General features: G+C 38.7%; 1 long non-coding RNA gene across 1 annotated transcript in view; it reads right to left on the bottom strand.

Moving 5' to 3' along the window:
- Nucleotides 1–1,003: 1,003 nt before the first annotated feature.
- The window catches only part of LOC309610604, a 225,805-nt gene continuing 209,323 nt past the window's right edge, over nt 1,004–17,485 (bottom strand). Inside the window, exon 2 of the long non-coding RNA XR_014234077.1 lies at nt 1,004–1,822. This is a non-coding gene — a long non-coding RNA (uncharacterized lncRNA). The remainder of the gene's footprint in view (nt 1,823–17,485) is intronic.

The following is a 17,485-nucleotide window of genomic DNA, read 5'->3' as shown; positions in this document are numbered from 1 at the left end:
TAGGTACAGGGCTACATGCTTCACATGCACTGTGTCATTAAAACCTCAAAGCACACGAAGTAGGTTCTATCTATTAACATGCTACAGATGGGGACAGGAGCATAAGTGTCTTATCCAAGGTTATACATCTAGTAAGGGGTAGAGCCAGGATAATACCTGCTACACAGTTTTCCATGAAGACTAAATGGGAGAATGTATGCAAATGTACTTTTAAAATCAATTCTCTGCATACACACTAAAATGACTCCTGCATTTCTCACTGGGGAAATAAAATAGTGACCTGAAGGTTTAGATAGTTTTTTTGTTTTTGTTTTTGTTAGAATAAAAACTAAGTTTCTGAAGCACATTTTATTGGGTTGGCCAAAAAGTGCCTTCGGTTTTTTTTTTTTTTTTTTTCACACACACACACTGTATTTTATTTTTACAAGAGATAAATAGACTGACACCAAGCATTGTACATGGATGACCACAACAAAAGCAACAATGATTGCAATTACCAAACATGAAACACACTCATACTATGTCATAATATTGACATTCAGTCCAGTAATCCTCCACTGTAATAGCTCCTTTACTTTGCAGTGAAAATTGATTTGTATATTCTTTGCCTCTGAGTCCTTGTGGAATTTTTTTTTTTTTTTTAATTCAGACAGAAAGTCACAAAAATTATACTCATCCTCATCAGTTCACTCAGTCCCGTGTAATTAATTTTTTTTTTTTTCATCTTGATCTTTTGTTAGCACTTTTATGAGTTCATCAGTTTTTCATTAGAGTTCTGAAAATGCTTATTCATTCAGTTCAGCAGTACAGCCCGTTACCAGAAACCTGTACTTGTCAGAGTCTTTTCCATGAATTTCTTGAAGATGAAACCCTTTTATAGGAACATATTTGCAAAATCATCAGAGTACACCCAGAACTGTCTGTAAATGACAAAAGACTTAAAAATGACCACGGTTAAAGATTTGATGAAAGTTCATAATAGTGCAGTTGACAAGAAAATTAGTTATTTCTGAGATATACATTTTAAAGTAATAACTAGGATTATTACTTATAACATTATACCAGAACATATAAGATTTTTAGAAGTTTCATGTAATGTCTGAAACATTTATATTAACATATTTCCATACATATTTCCATACAAATACAAATATAAGATTTTTAGAAATTTCATGTAATGTCTGAAACATTTATATTAACATATTTCCATACATATTTCCATACAAATACAAATATAAGATTTTTAGAAATTTCATGTAATGTCTGAAACATTTATATTAACATATTTCCATACATATTTCCATACAAATACAAATATAAGATTTTTAGAAATTTCATGTAATGTCTGAAACATTTATATTAACATATTTCCATACAAATAACCCAATGAAAGTTTAGTATTAGTTGTTTTGTTTGTTTTTTTATACTGCAGGTTCTTATTAGGCATCAGTTTTATACACATCAGTGTATACATGTCAATCCCAATCGCCCAATTCAGCACACCACCATCCCCACCCCACCGCAGTTTTCCCCCCTTGGTGTCCATATGTCCATTCTCTACATCTGTGTCTCAACTTCTGCCCTGCAAACTGGCTCATCTGTACCATTTTTCTAGGTTCCACATACATGCATTAATATACAATATTTGTTTTTCTCTTTCTGACTTACTTCACTCTGTATGACAGTCTCTAGATCCATCCACGTCTCAACAAATGACTCAATTTCGTTCCTTTTTATGGCTGAGTAATATTCCATTGTATATATGTACCACAACTTCTTTATCCATTCGTCTGTCGATGGGCATTTAGGTTGCTTCCATGACCTGGCTATTGTAAATAGTGCTGCAATGAACATTCGGGTGCATGTGTCTTTTTGAATTACGGTTTTCTCTGGGTATATGCCCAGTAGTGGGATTGCTGGGTCATATGGTAATTCTATTTTTAGTTTTTTAAGGAACCTCCATATTGTTCTCCATAGTGGCTGTATCAATTTACATTCCCACCAACAGTGCAAGAGGTTTCCCTTTTCACCACACCCTCTCCAGCATTTGTTGTTTGTATATTTTCTGATGATGCCCATTCTAACAGGAGTGAGGTGATACCTCATTGTAGTTTTGATTTGCATTTCTCTAATAATTAGTGATGTTGAGCATCTTTTCATGTGCTTCGTGGCCGTCTGTATGTCTTCTTTGGAGAAATGTCTATTTAGGTCTTCTGCCCATTTTTGGATTGGGGTGTTTGTTTCTTTGATATTGAGCTGAATGAGCTGTTTATATATTTTGGAGATTAATCCTTTGTCCGTTGATTCATTTGCAAATATTTTCTCCCATTCTGAGGGTTGTCTTTTCGTCTTGTTTATGGTTTCCTTTGCTGTGCAAAAGCTTTGAAGTTTCATTAGGTCCCACTTGTTTATTTTTGTTTTTATTTCCATTACTCTAGGAGGTGGATCAAAAAAGATCTTGCTGTGATTTATGTCAAAGAGTGTTCTTCCTATGTTTTCCTCTAAGAGTTTTATAGTGTCCAGTCTTATATTTAGGTCTCTAATCCATTTTGAGTTTATTTTTGTGTATGGTGTTAGGGAGTATTCTAATTTCATTCTTTTACATGTAGCTGTCCAGTTTTCCCAGCACCACTTATTGAAGAGACTGTCTTTTCTCCATTGTATATCTTTGCCTCCTTTGTCATAGATTAGTTGACCATAGGTGCGTGGGTTAATCTCTGGGCTTTCTATCTTGTTCCATTGATCTATGTTTCTGTTTTTGTGCCAGTACCATATTGTCTTGATTACTGTAGCTTTGTAGTATAGTCTGAAGTCAGGGAGTCTGATTCCTCCAGCTCCATTTTTTTGGCTCAAGACTGCTTTGGCTATTCGGGGTCTTTTGTGTCTCCATACAAATTTTAAGATGATTTGTTCTAGCTCCATAAAAAATGCCATTGGTAATTTGATAGGGATTGCATTGAATCTGTAGATTGCTTTGGGTAGTATACTCATTTTCACAATGTTGATTCTTCCAATCCAAGAACATGGTATATCTCTCCATCTGTTGGTATCATCTTTAATTTCTTTCATCAGTGTCTTATAGTTTTCTGCATACAGGTCTTTTGTCTCCCTAGGTAGGTTTATTCCTAGGTATTTTATTCTTTTTGTTGCAATGGTAAATGGGAGTGTTTCCATAATTTCTCTTTCAGATTTTTCATCATTAGTGTATAGGAATGCAAGAGATTTCTGTGCATTAATTTTGTATCCTGCAACTTTACCATATTCATTAATTAGCTCTAGCAGTTTTCTGGTGGCAGTTTTAGGATTCTCTATGTATAGTATCATGTCATCCGCAAACAGTGACAGTTTTACTTCTTCTTTTCCAATTTGTATTCCTTTTATTTCTTTTTCTTCTCTGATTGCCGTGGCTAGGACTTCCAAAACTATGTTGAATAATAGTGGTGAGAGTGGACATCCTTGTCTTGTTGCTGATCTTAGAGGAAATGCTTTCACTTTTTCACCATTGAGAATGATGTTTGCTGTGGGTTTGTCATATATGGCCTTTATTATGTTGAGGTAGGTTCCCTCTATGCCCACTTTCTGGAGAGTTTTTATCAGAAATGGGTGTTGAATTTTGTCAAAAGCTTTTTCTGCATCTATTGAGATGATCATATGGTTTTTATTCTTCAATTTGTTAATATGGTGTATCACATTGATTGATTTGCGTATATTGAAGAATCCTTGCATCCCTGGGATAAATCCCACTTGATCGTGGTGTATGATCCTTTTAATGTGTTGTTGGATTCTGTTTGCTAGTATTTTGTTGAGGATTTTTGCATCTATATTCATCAGTGATATTGGTCTGTAATTTTCTTTTTTTGTAGTGTCTTTGTCTGGTTTTGGTATCAGGGTGATGGTGGCCTCATAGAATGAGTTTGGGAGTGTTCCTTCCTCTGCAATTTTTTGGAAGAGTTTGAGAAGGATGGGTGTTAGCTCTTCTCTAAATGTTTGATAGAATTCACCTGTGAAGCCATCTGGTCCTGGACTTTTGTTTGTTGGAAGATTTTTAATCACAGTTTCAATTTCATTACTTGTGATTGGTCTGTTCATATTTTCTGTTTCTTCCTGGTTCAGTCTTGGAAGGTTATACCTTTCTAAGAATTTGTCCATTTCTTCCAGGTTGTCCATTTTATTGGCATAAAGTTGCTTGTAGTAGTCTCTTAGGATGCTTTGTATTTCTGCAGTGTCTGTTGTAACTTCTCCTTTTTCATTTCTGATTTTATTGATTTGAGTCCTCTCCCTCTTTTTCTTGATGAGTCTGGCTAATGGCTTATCAATTTTGTTTATCTTCTCAAAGAACCAACTTTTAGTTTTATTGATCTTTGCTATTGTTTTCTTTTTTTCTATTTCATTTATTTCTGCTCTGATCTTTATGATTTCTTTCCTTCTGCTAACTTTGGGTTTTGTTTGTTCTTCTTTCTCTAGTTTCTTTAGGTGTAAGGTTAGATTGTTTACTTGAGATTTTTCTTGTTTCTTTAGGTAGGCTTGTATAGCTATAAACTTCCCTCTTAGAACCACTTTTGCTGCATCCCATAGGTTTTGGGTCGTCGTGTCTTCATTGTCATTTGTCTCTAGGTATTTTTTTATTTCCTCTTTGATTTCTTCAGTGATCTCTTGGTTATTTAGTAACGTATTGTTTAGCCTCCATGTGTTTGTCCTTTTTACGTTTTTTTCCCTGTAATTCATTTCTAATCTCATAGCGTTGTGGTCAGAAAAGATGCTTGATATGATTTCAATTTTCTTAAATTTACTGAGGCTTGATTTGTGACCCAAGATGTGATCTATCTTGGAGAATGTTCCGTGCGCACTTGAGAAGAACGTGTAATCTGCTGTTTTTGGATGGAATGTCCTATATATATCAATTAAATCTATCTGGTCTATTGTGTCATTTAAAGCTTCTGTTTCCTTATTTATTTTCATTTTGGATGATCTGTCCATTGGTGTAAGTGAGGTGTTAAAGTCCCCCACTATTATTGTGTTACTGTCGATTTCCTCTTTTATAGCTGTTAGCAGTTGCCTTATGTATTGAGGTGCTCCTATGTTGGGTGCATATATATTTATAATTGTTATATCTTCTTCTTGGATTGATCCCTGGATCATTATGTAGTGTCCTTCCTTGTCTCTTGTAACATTCTTTATTTTAAAGTCTATTTTATCTGATATGAGTATAGCTACTCCAGCTTTCTTTTGATTTCCATTTGCATGGAATATCTTTTTCCATCCCCTCACTTTCAGTCTGTATGTGTCCCTAGTTCTAAAGTGGGTCTCTTGTAGACAGCATATATATGGGTCTTGTTTTTGTATCCATTCAGCCAGTCTATGTCTTTTGGTTGGGGCTTTTAATCCATTCACGTTTAAGGTAATTATCGATATGTATGTTCCTATGACCATTTTCTTAATTGTTTTGGGTTTGTTTTTGTAGGTCCTTTTCTTCTCTTGTGTTTCCCACTTAGAGAAGTTCCTTTAGCATTTGTTGTAGAGCTGGTTTGGTGGTGCTGAATTCTCGTAGCTTTTGCTTGTCTGTAAAGCTTTTGATTTCTCCATCAAATCTAAATGAGATCCTTGCCGGGTAGAGTAATCTTGGTTGTAGGTTCTTCCCTTTCATCACTTTAAGTATATCATGCCACTCCCTTCTGGCTTGCAGAGCTTCTGCTGAGAAATCAGCTGTTAACCTTATGGGAGTTCCCTTGTATGTTATTTGTCGTTTTTCCCTTGCTGCTTTCAATAATTTTTCTTTGTCTTTAATTTTTGCCACTTTGATTACTATGTGTCTCGGCGTGTTTCTCCTTGGGTTTATTCTGTATGGGACTCTCTGTGCTTCCTGGACTTGGGTGGCTATTTCCTTTCCCATGTTAGGGAAGTTTTCGACTATAATCTCTTCAAATATTTTCTCTGGTCCTTTCTCTCTCTCTTCTCCTTCTGGGACCCCTATAATGCGAATGTTGTTGCGTTTAATGTTGTCCCAGAGGTCTCTTAGGCTGTCTTCATTTCTTTTCATTCTTTTTTCTTTAGTCTGTTCCACAGCAGTGAATTCCATCATTCTGTCTTCCAGGTCACTTATCCGTTCTTCTGCCTCAGTTATTCTGCTATTGATTCCTTCTAGTGTAGTTTTCATTTCAGTTATTGTATTGGTCATCTCTGTTTGTTTGTTCTTTAATTCTTCCAGGTCTTTGTTAATCATTTCTTGCATCTTCTCAATCTTTGCCTCCATTCTTATTCCAAGGTCCTGGATCATCTTCACTATCATTATTCTGAATTCTTTTTCTGGAAGGTTGCCTATCTCCACTTCATTTAGTTGTTTTTCTGGGGTTTTTTCTTGTTCCTTCATCTGATACATAGCCCTCTGCCTTTTCATCTTCTCTATCTTTCTGTACCTGTGGTTTTTGGTCCACAGGCTGCAGGATTATAGTTTTTCTTGCTTCTGTTGTCTGCCCTCTGGTGGTTGAGGCTATCTAAGAGGCTTGATGGGAGGCTCTGGTGGTGGGTAGAGCTGACTGTTGCTGTGGCGGTCAGAGCTCAGTAAAACCTTAATCCACTTGACTGGTGATGGGTGGGGCTGGGTTCCCTCCCTGTTGCTGTGGCGGTCAGAGCTCAGTAAAACCTTAATCCACTTGACTGTTGATGGGTGGGGCTGGGTTCCCTCCCTGTTGGCTGTTTTGCCTGAGGCAACCCAACACTGGAGCCTACCCGTGCTCTTTGGTGGGGTTAATGGCAGACTCTGGGAGGGCTCACACCAAGGAGAACTTCCCAGAACCTCTGCTGCCAGTGTCCTTATCCCCACGGTGAAACAGAGCCACCACTCGCCTCTGCAGGAGACCCCCCAACACCAGCAGGTAGGTCTGGTTCAGTCTCCCCCAGGGTCACTGCTCCTTCCCCTGGATCCCGATGCACACATTACTTTGTGTGTGCCCTCCAAGAGTGGGGTCTCTGTTTCCCCCAGTCCTGTCAAAGTCCTGCAATCAATTCCCACTAGGCTTCAAAGTCTGATTCTCTAGGAATTCCTCCTCCCGTTGCCGGTCCCCCAGGTTGGGAAGCCTGACGTGGGGCTCAGAGCCTTTACTCCAGTGGGTGGACTTCTGTGTTATAAGTGTTCGCCAGTCTGTGAGTCACCCACCCAGCAGTTATGGGATTTGATTTTACTCTGATTGCGCCCCTCCTACCGTCTCATTGTGGCTTCTCCTCTGTCCTTGGACGTGGGGTATCCTCCTTGGTGAAGTCCAGGGTCTTCCTGTCAATGATTGTCCAGCAGCCAGTTGTGATTCTGGTGCTCTCGCAAAAGGGAGTGAGAGCACGTCCTTCTACTCCGCCATCTTGGTTAATCTCCCGCCTTCGGTTTTTAAGTAAAAATAAAGGACAGTTTTTTTTTTTTTTTAATTAATTTATTTATTTATTTTTGGCTGTGTTGGGTCTTTGTTTCTGTGCTAGGGCTTTCTCTAGTTGCGGCAAGCGGGGGCCACTCTTCATCGCGGTGCGCGGGCCTCTCACTATCGCGGCTTCTCCTGTTGTGGAGCATGGGCTCCAGACACGCAGGCTCAGTAATTGTGGCTCACGGGCCCAGCTGCTCCGGGGCATGTGGGATCTTCCCGGACCAGGGCTCGAACCCGCGTCTCCTGCACTGGCAGGCAGACTCTCAACCACTGCGCCACCAGGGAAGCCCAGGACACATTTTTAATTTTCACCAAGAACTTTACTGAATAACGTATTCACCCTTTTGTTCCACTACCTTCTGCCATTTTCCAGGCAACTTCATAATTCCATCTTCCCAAAGCTTTTTATCTTTTTAAGCAAAGAACTGTTCCAGGTGCCTTTTACAATCTTCCAGGGAATTGAAATTTTTTCCATTAAGAGAATTTTGTAAAGACATAAATAAAAAAAATTCTGAAATCCGAAGGTGCAACATCTGATGAATGTGGCAGATGAATCAGAACTTCCCAGCCAAGCTGTAACAGTTCTTGCCTGGTCATCAAAGAAACATGCGGTCTTGTGTTATCCTGCTGGAAGATTATGCATTTTCTGTTAACTAATTCCGGATGCTTTTCGTTGAGTGCTGCTTTCTTTTGGTCTAATTGGGAGCAGTACTTGTTGGAATTAATCGTTTGGTTTTCTGGAAGGAGCTCATAATAGAGGACTCCCTTCCAATTCCACCATACACACAACATCACCTTCTTTGGATGATGACTGGCCTTTGGTTTGGTTGGTGGTGGTTCATTTTGCTTGCCCCACGATCTCTTCCGTTCCACATTATTGTGCAGTGTCCACTTTTCATTGCCCGTCACAATTTGTTTTTAAAACAGAATGTTTTCATTACGTTTCAGTAGAGAATTGCATGAGGAAATCTTGTCGAGAAGGTTTTTTTCACTTAACTTATGTGGAACCCAAACATCAAAGCGATTAACATAACCAAGCTGGTGCAAATGATTTTCAGCGCTTGATTTGGACATTTTGAGTATGTCGACGATCTCCCGCGTGGTATAACGTTGATTTTTCTTAATTAATGTCTCGATTTGATCACTATCAACTTCAACTGGTCTACTGACCATGGAGCATGGTCCAGCGAGAAATCTCCAGCACAAAACTTCACAAACCACTTTTGACACGTTTGATCAATCACAGCACCTTCTCCATATACTGCACAAATCTTTTTTTGTGTTTCAGTTGCGTTTTTACCTTTCTTGAAATAATAAAGCATAACATGCCAAAAATGTTGATTTTTTTCTTCCATCTTCAATATTAAGATAGCTACACAAAAATTCACCAATTTTGATAAGTTTTTTAAAAAATGAACACTGATATGACAGCTGTCACAATACAATCTAACAAAATTGTTTCAAATGAAGTTAAAGACAACTAAGAGCTACTAGAGCCATCTTACGGAAAAAACTGAATGAACCTTTTGGCCAACCCAATACATCACTGCCTAACTTAAAAGGAGGCAATAGCTTCTTGTGGTTGATGGGATTAAATACAGACACCTCAATGGGATTAAATACAGACACCTCAATGAGAATTCATAGCTCACCACTGAATGGCTCTGACCATTTACCTTTTGAATCCAATTCACTCCTTCCCCATTTATGTCCCAGCTACAGTGGATCCCCAACACTTCTTAAAATAAACCAAGCATTCCTTCATTGTCTTTGCACATGCTTTTCCCTGTGTCTGGAATATTCTCTTCCAGTCTCTAATTAATTGATATCCTTTAAAATTTCTTAAATGCCACAGTTGCTGTGAAAGCATTTCTGATACCTACAAATGAGTATAATAAACTCCCATTCTGTTGTTACAAATCAACGTTTACCTTACTGTGCTTTTCATTGTGAATGTTTGTTTCTTGATGTATAGGCCCCTAAAGGCCAGGTTTCATGTACCATTCATTTTTGTACCTCTTTTAGGGCCTGAGATTCACAAATTGGAGGAATGTCAGTGGGTAGGTATTTGTGTATGTGTGTGTGTTGAGAAGTGCTGGGGAAGGGGATGGCTTATTTAGTTTTCTTTCAATCAGTACTTCAACTAATTATTTTAAAACGTATCTCATGAATGTTGACTTAGGAATATTATTTTTTTCCCCATAGAAATCAAATGCAGAGAATACTGTCACATAGATGTAATTAAAATCTAGCCCAGTCCAGCCCATCTAACCCAACCCAGCCCATCCAGGCAATCTGACTTGGCTTTTCACTAATTATCTTACAATGTGTAACAACAGGGGCACTGTAAGAGAAAACTTTGCCAAGTTTGCCTGTGTCCTATTGCGAATGAATGGGCACAGGTGGACTCATTAAAATAGCACCACTTACAGTAGCAAGCTGTATTCTCTGTATTCTCACAGAGAATGCATGATACTCCTTTCCTCTTTGGCCTGTAATTTTGCTCAGGTAAACACAAGTGTGCACATGGACACACACACACACACACCCACACACACTGATCTGATCTTTCTTTTACCTGCTTGTCTCAGAAACCCCTTCTTCAGGGAGTATTTCTTTCTGAATTTTGATAATGTGTCATCATTTTTAAGGCCTGAGGAGGTTATTGTAAAACAGTTTTGTAGCTCTTAGATGGGAAAAGATAGAGGAAGATAGGTAAAGGAAGAAAAAAATTTCCTAAAGTGCACAGAATCAATGCAAGAAATAACATCAAGGAAAATTTTTTAGTCTTGACTACCTCTTCCCCATGTGGATTTAAAAAACATATTTATTATATACATATACTAAAAATTATTTGTTATTTATCTGAAGTTCAAATTTAACTGGTAATTCTGTATTTTATCTGCCAACCCTATGCCTGAGTGTCCTCACAATGTGGCAGAGTGTGAGGGGGGAGGGAGCGCACCCAAGACAGAAGCCGCAGTCTTTTTATGGCCTAATATCAGAAATGACATCCCATCACTTGAGCCACATTCTGTTCACTAGAAGTGAGTGACTAAGTCCAGCCCACAGAAAGGGGAAGGGGAATTAAATTCTTTCTTGTTAGAGGGGGAGTATGAAAGAATTTGTGGATGTGCGTTTAGGAGCACAGCAGTTGGAGAACACGTGAGAGGGAGTGTAAGCACAATTCCCATTGCACTGGACACAGTAACTGGCCCAGTGGTGAGCACATGACCTAAATTCTACCTCAACAGAGTATTCCCTGGGACAGACATTGAAAAGGAGAAGTTGTCTTTCCACTGGTTTGGTTAACTTGGATGGTAGAAGTCTGAGCTGCTGTTGGCCATTCTTTCCAACTATAAGGAGGAGGCCCATCTATAGTTGAAAGAGAACATGGCCTCTTTCAACAGGTGAACATGTTTACAAAGGTAAACACAGTGTCAAGGTGGAAAAAAAGAGCAAGATCTCAGTCAATATCATTTGAGCCCTAGATCATTGGATCTAGTTGTCTCTGACATTTGGATTTATATCTGTTGATAAATCCCCTTTTGGCAAAAGTCAGTTTGAGATAAGGTTTCTGTCAAGAATGTTGACTAGTATGGATACAGTCTCTGCTAGAGAAATTTATAGATCCAATGAGAGAACAGACATATAATTGTGGTTTGATAGGCTCTCTCCAGCAAGTGTTCTAAGATATATAAACAAAGTATTATAACAATGCAGAAGGTGGACACAGCAGTATGAACTGCAGGAGACAGTGAAGACTTCCTGGAGCAGAAGTATTTGATTTAGCCCTTAGTAGAACAGTAGAATTTCAAGAGAGAAACATAACTTAGGTAACTCCAAGTAGAAGAAAGAGAAAACATGAAGATATGAAAATTATTGCTCCATGTTTGAGTAATGGCAAATTGTTTCATGGTAACTGTAACATAGGGTGAGCTGAGGTACAAGAGTTGAAGAGGATGGGACAGATCAGGACCTAATATGCTAAGCTTTTAGATATTATAAGTGGTGGTGGTCTTTCAAAGGTTTTAAGGAGGGGTGTAAAATGATTAGAAATATGTTTGAGAAAGCTAACTCTGGTGTCTACGAGGATGGTTTGAGGGGTAGGAGATGGAGGCTGTGAGATTTGATAGGAAGCTACTGGAGTAGTCTAAGTAAGGGATGGTCAAGGCACAGGCAACTGCTGTAAGTGGGTGTGGAGAGAAGTGAACAGTGGTAAGTAGGGGGAAAAGATTTGGTGACTGAAAATATGAGGGTGAGAGTGAGGGAGAAGACAGATTTGGGGTGACGCTAATACATTCATTTTGGTTGTGATGAAATTGAGGTGCTTGGTGAGCATCCTGATACCAAAAAGTATTGGAAATTGAGCAAGTCTGTGGATAACAGATTTGGGGAGTACCTAATGGCAAAGGGAGCTATTTCTAGTTCATTTTGTGGTCCAGAGCTTTAGCCAACAATTTATAATCTAAATTAGAACTGGTGTTTGGGAGTCTTTACATTGAAGAATAAATGGTGATATTTTAAATTTCTATTTTTAAAAATATTATCTTATCTTGCGTCTTTATGTTGTTTTATGGATTTATAGAGTGTTTTCATGTGTGCTTTTAATTAAGTTGTACTACAGCCTGGTGAAGTAGTTATTTTTCTATTTACAAATGAAGAAATAAAGTCTCCAACAGTGCAAATACTTTTACCAGATGTCTTAGTTGGCAAACGTTTTGACTGAAAACCAATGCTTTAAAACTATATAGAATATCAAGAATCACAAATATGTGAATGACTCCAATTTTTCACTGAAAATCACCATTTTTGTCATGCACTATGCTAAGCTATGGGTTCACAGAGGTAAATCAAACAGGTTATTCTTTGCTTTCAGACAACTACAAATCTGTCTTCAGCTGGGTAGTCTCTTCAGAGTCTTATGGCTTTATCTTAAACTGCCTACTTAATATCTCATGTTGGATAACTATCTGGCATCTCAAATTCAGTGTGTATAAAATTGAAGATCATCTACTAACCCCAACCCTATTTTCCCCATATCTCCTATCCGTTATCACCCACTTGACCATCTACTCCAGAAATCTGATAATTATCCTAGATTGTGTCCTCTCGATCACCTCCCTCCATATCTACCAGTGTTGTAGATTCCACCTCCTTATTATCTCTTGAATTTGACTATCTCTATTCTTCTGCCACGATCTTTGTTTAGGCCTTATTTACTTCTCATTGAGGTTATTAAAATAGCTTTGTAATGTATCTTTCTCTTTTCTCTGATGCCTCTCCTTTCCCATCACTCAAACCAACCTGCACACTGCTAAAATACGTCTGAAGATGACACTCTCCTTTTGAAATGATCCAAAAACATCCCATCATTTTAAAGATAAAGTGTCTATTCAGTTTAGCATGTAAGCATCTTTATTCTCTGGCTCCTAGTTCCTGCTTTTCCCTCATCTTTACATGTCTGAGATGTAGTGTTGATATTGTCATGCTCTGTCATGCTTTCATGTCTTCCCAAATGCTTTCCCTTTTGCTTGGAATGTCTTCCCACAACCTGTTTTTCTAATTAATATCTACTCTACCATCAAATCTCAGCTCAATATCACCTCCCTTGAAAGGAGTCCTGGGGCTACTAATCTGACTTACATACCTTTTGCTACCCTAGCAAGTACTGAAATAATTACCTTACCATCTGCCTACCCCAATAGATTGTGAGATTCTTAAAGTCAGGGACTCTACCTTGTTCGAACTATGTAGTTGATGAATTATTAAGGTTTAGTTATCAATGACTTTGTACTTGATACTTAACTTGTATTTGATAATTAAAATAGAATTTTAAAATTTTATGATTAAAAATAATTAAATAAATTCATTAAAATATATGTCTTTTAATTTTTAAATGTAGTGCTTTGCTGTAAATAATTTACAGTTATATCTAAAGTGTTAATGCCTGGGAGGACATTCAAGATGGCAGAGGAGTAATGCATGGAGATCATCTTCCTCCCCACAAATACATGAAAAATATATGTTCACGTGGAACAACTGCTACAGAACACCTGATGAACGCTGGCAGAAGACCTCAGACTTCCCAAAAAGCAAGAAACTCCCCACGTACCTGGGTAGGGCAAAAGAAAAAAGAAAAAACAGAGACAAAATAATAGGGATGGGACCTCTACCTCTGGGAGGGAGCTGTGAAGGAGGAAAAGTTTCTACACACTAGGAAGCCCCTTCACTGGTGGAGACAGGAGGGGAGCAGTGGCTGGGGAGAAAGCTTCAGAGCCATGGAGGAGAGTGCAGCAACAGGGGTGCAGAGGGCAAAGTGGAGAGATTCCCACACAGAGGATCTCTGCCGACCAGCACTCACCAGCCTGAGATGCTTGTCTGCTCACGCAACAGGGCGGGTGGGGGCTGGGAGCTGAGGCTCAGGCTTTGGAGGTCAGATCCCAGGGAGAGGACTGGGGTTGGCTGCATGAACAAAGCCTGAATGGGGCTAGTGCACCACAGCTAGCTGGGAGGGAGTCTGGGAAAAAGTCTGGAACTGCCTAAGAGGCAAGAGATCATTGTTTCAGGGTGCATGAGGAAAGGGGATTCAGAGCACCGCCTAAATGAGCTCCAGAGATGGGCGCGAGCCGTAGCTATCAGCGTGGACACCAGAGACGGGCATGAAATGCTAAAGCTGCTGGTGCAGCCACCAAGAAATCTGTGTGCAAGCACATGTCACTATCCACACCTCCCCTCCTGGGAGACTGTGCAGCCCGCCACTGCCAGGGTCCTGCGATCCAGGGACAAATTCCCCGGAAGAACACTCGGTGTGCCTCAGGCTGCTGCAATGGTGTGCCAGCCTCTGCCGCTGCAGGCTTGCCCTGCATTCCATACCCCTCCCTCACCCCGGCCTGAGTGAGCCAGAGCCCCCAATCAGCTGCTCCTTTAAGCCCATCCTGTCTAGGTGGGGAACAGACACCCTCAGGTGACCTACATGCAGAGGTGAGGCCAAATCCAAAGCTGAACCCCAGGAGCTGTGCAAACAAAGAAGAGAAAGGGAAATTTCTCGCAGCAGCCTCAGGAGCAGCGGAATAAATCTCCACAATCAACTTGATGTACCCTACATCTCTGGAATACGTGAATAGACAATGAATCATCCCCAAATTGAGGCAGTGGACTTTGGAGCAACTGTAGACTTGGGGTTTGCTTTCTGCATCTAATTTGTTTCTGGTTTTATGCTTATCTTAGTTTAGTATTTAGAGCTTATTATCTTTGGTAGGATTGTTTATTGATTTGGTTGCGCTCTTCCTTTTATATATATGTATATTTTCCTTTTTCTCTTTTTGTGAGTGTATGTGTATGCTTCTTTGTGTGATTTTGTCTGTATAGCTTTGCTTTTACCATTTATCCTAAGGTTCTGTCTGTCCGCTTTTTGTGTTTTGTTTTTTTGTATAGTTTTTAATGCTGGATTTGTGTATTGGTTTGCTTGCTCTCTTCTTTCCTTCTTTCTTTTATTATGTTAAAAAAAGTTTTAAATAATATTTTTTGTTTTAATAAATTTATTTTATTTTATTTATTATTTTTTATTTTTATTATTATTATTTATTATTTTTTCTTCCTTTCTTTCTTTTTTTCTCCCTTTTACTCTGAGCCATGTTGCTCACAGGGTCTTGGTGCTCCAGCCAAGTGTCAGGCCTGAGCCTCTTAGGTGGGAGAGTTGAGTTCAGGACATTGGACCACAAGAGACCTCCCACGTCCACATAATATCAAACGGAGAAAGGTCTCCCAGACATCTGCATCTCAATGCTAAGAACCAGCTTCACTCAACAACCAGGAAGCTACAGTACTGGACACCCCATGCCAAACGACTAGTAAGACAGGAATACAACCCGACCCATTAGCAGAGAGGCTGCCTAAAATCATAATAAGTTCACACACACCCCATAACACACCACCAGACATGGTCCTGCCCACCAGAAAGACAAGATCTAGCCTCATCCACCAGAACACAGGCACCAGACCGCTCCACCAGAAGCCCACACAACCCTCTGAACCAACCTTAGCCACTGGGGGCAGACACCAAAAACAATGGGAACTATGAACCTTCAGCCTGCAAAAAGGAGACCCCAAATGCAGTAAGTTAAGCAAAATGAGAAGACAGAGAAATACACAGCAGATGACGGAGCAAGGTAAAAACCCACCAGACCAAACAAATGAGGAATTAGGCAGTCTACCTGAAAAAGAATTCAGAGTAATGACAGTAATGATGATCAAAAATCTTCAAAATAGAATGGTGAAAATACAAGAAACATTTAACAAAGACCTAGAGGAACTAAAGAGCAAACAAACAATGATGAACAACACAATAAATAAAATTAAAAATTCTCTACAAGGAATCAATAGCAGAATAACTGAGGCAGAAGAATGGATAAGTGACCTGGAAGATAAAATAGTGGAAATAACTACCGCAGAGCAGAATAAAGAAAAAAGAATGAAAAGAATTGAGGACAGTCTCAGAGACCTCTGGGACAACATTAAATGCACCAACATTTCTATTATAGGGGACCCAGGAGAAAAAGAGAAAAAGAAAGGGACTGAGAAAATATTTGAAGAGATTATAGTCGAAAACTTCCCTAATATGGAAAAGGAAATAGTCAATCAAGTCCAATAAGCGCAGAGAGTCCCATACAGGATAAATCCAAGGAGAAACAGGCCAGGACACTTATTAATCAAACTATCAAAAATTAAATACAAAGAAAAAAATATTAAAAGCAGCAAGGGAAAAGCAACAAATAACATACAAAGGAATCCTCATAAGGTAAACAGCTGATTTCTCAGCAGAAACTCTGCAAGCCAGAAGGGTGTGGCAGGCCATATTTAAAGTGATGAAAGGGAAAAACCTACAACCAAGATTAATCTACCCAGCAAGGATCTCATTCAGATTCGATCAAGAAATTAAAACCTTTACAGATAAGCAAAAGCTAAGAGAATTCAACAACACCAAACCAGCTTTACAACAAACGCTGAAGGAACTTCTCTAGGAAGTAAACACAAGAGAAGGAAAAGACCTACAATAACAAACCCAAAACAATTAAGAAAATGGTAATAGTAACATACATACTAATAATTACCTTAAATGTAAATGGATTAAATGTTCCAACAAGAGACGTAGACTGGCTGAATGGATGCAAAAACAAGACCTGTATATGTGCCATCTACAAGAGACTCACTTCAGACCTAGGGACACATACAGATGGAAAGTGAGGGGATGGAAAAAGATATTCCATGCAAATGGAAATCAAAAGAAAGCTGGAATAGTAATTCTCATATCAGAAAAAATAGACTTTAAAATAAAGACTCTTACAAGAGACAAAGAAGGACACTACATAATGATCAAGGGATCAATCCACGAAGAAGATATAACAATGTAAATATTAATGCACCCAACATAGGAGAATATTTATGCACCCAATATAGGAGCACCTCAATATATAAGGCAAATGCTAAAGCCATAAAAGGGGAAATTGACAGTCACACAGTCATAGTAGGGGCCTTTAACACCCCACTTTCAACAATGGACAGATCATTGAAAATGAAAATAAATAAGGAACCACAAGCTTTAAATAATACATTAAACAAGATGGACTTAATTGATATTTATAGAACATTCCATCCAAAAACAACAGAATACACTTTCTTCTCAAGTGCTCATGGAACATTCTCTAGGATAGATATCTTGGGTTATAAATCAAGCCTTGGTAAATTTAAGAAAATTGAAATTGTATCAAATATCTTTTCCGACCACAGCACTATGAGACTAGATATCAATTACAGGAGAAAATCTGTAAAAAATTCAAACACATGGAGGCTAAACAATACACTACTAAATAACCAAGAAATCACTGAAGAAATCAAAGAGGAAATAAAAAAATACCTAGAAACAAATGACAATGAAAACACGACTACCCAAAACCTCTGGGATGCAGCAAAAGCAGTTCTAAGAGGGAAGTTTATAGCAATACAATCCTGCCTGAAGAAACAAGAAACATCTCAAATAAACAACCTAACCTTACACCTAAAGCAATTAGAGAAAGAAG

This window comes from Balaenoptera borealis (genome assembly GCF_965194805.1).
Source record: "Balaenoptera borealis genome assembly, chromosome: 14".
Classification (NCBI taxonomy): Eukaryota; Metazoa; Chordata; class Mammalia; order Artiodactyla; family Balaenopteridae; genus Balaenoptera; species Balaenoptera borealis.
This window is presented reverse-complemented; position numbering and strand designations above follow the sequence as displayed.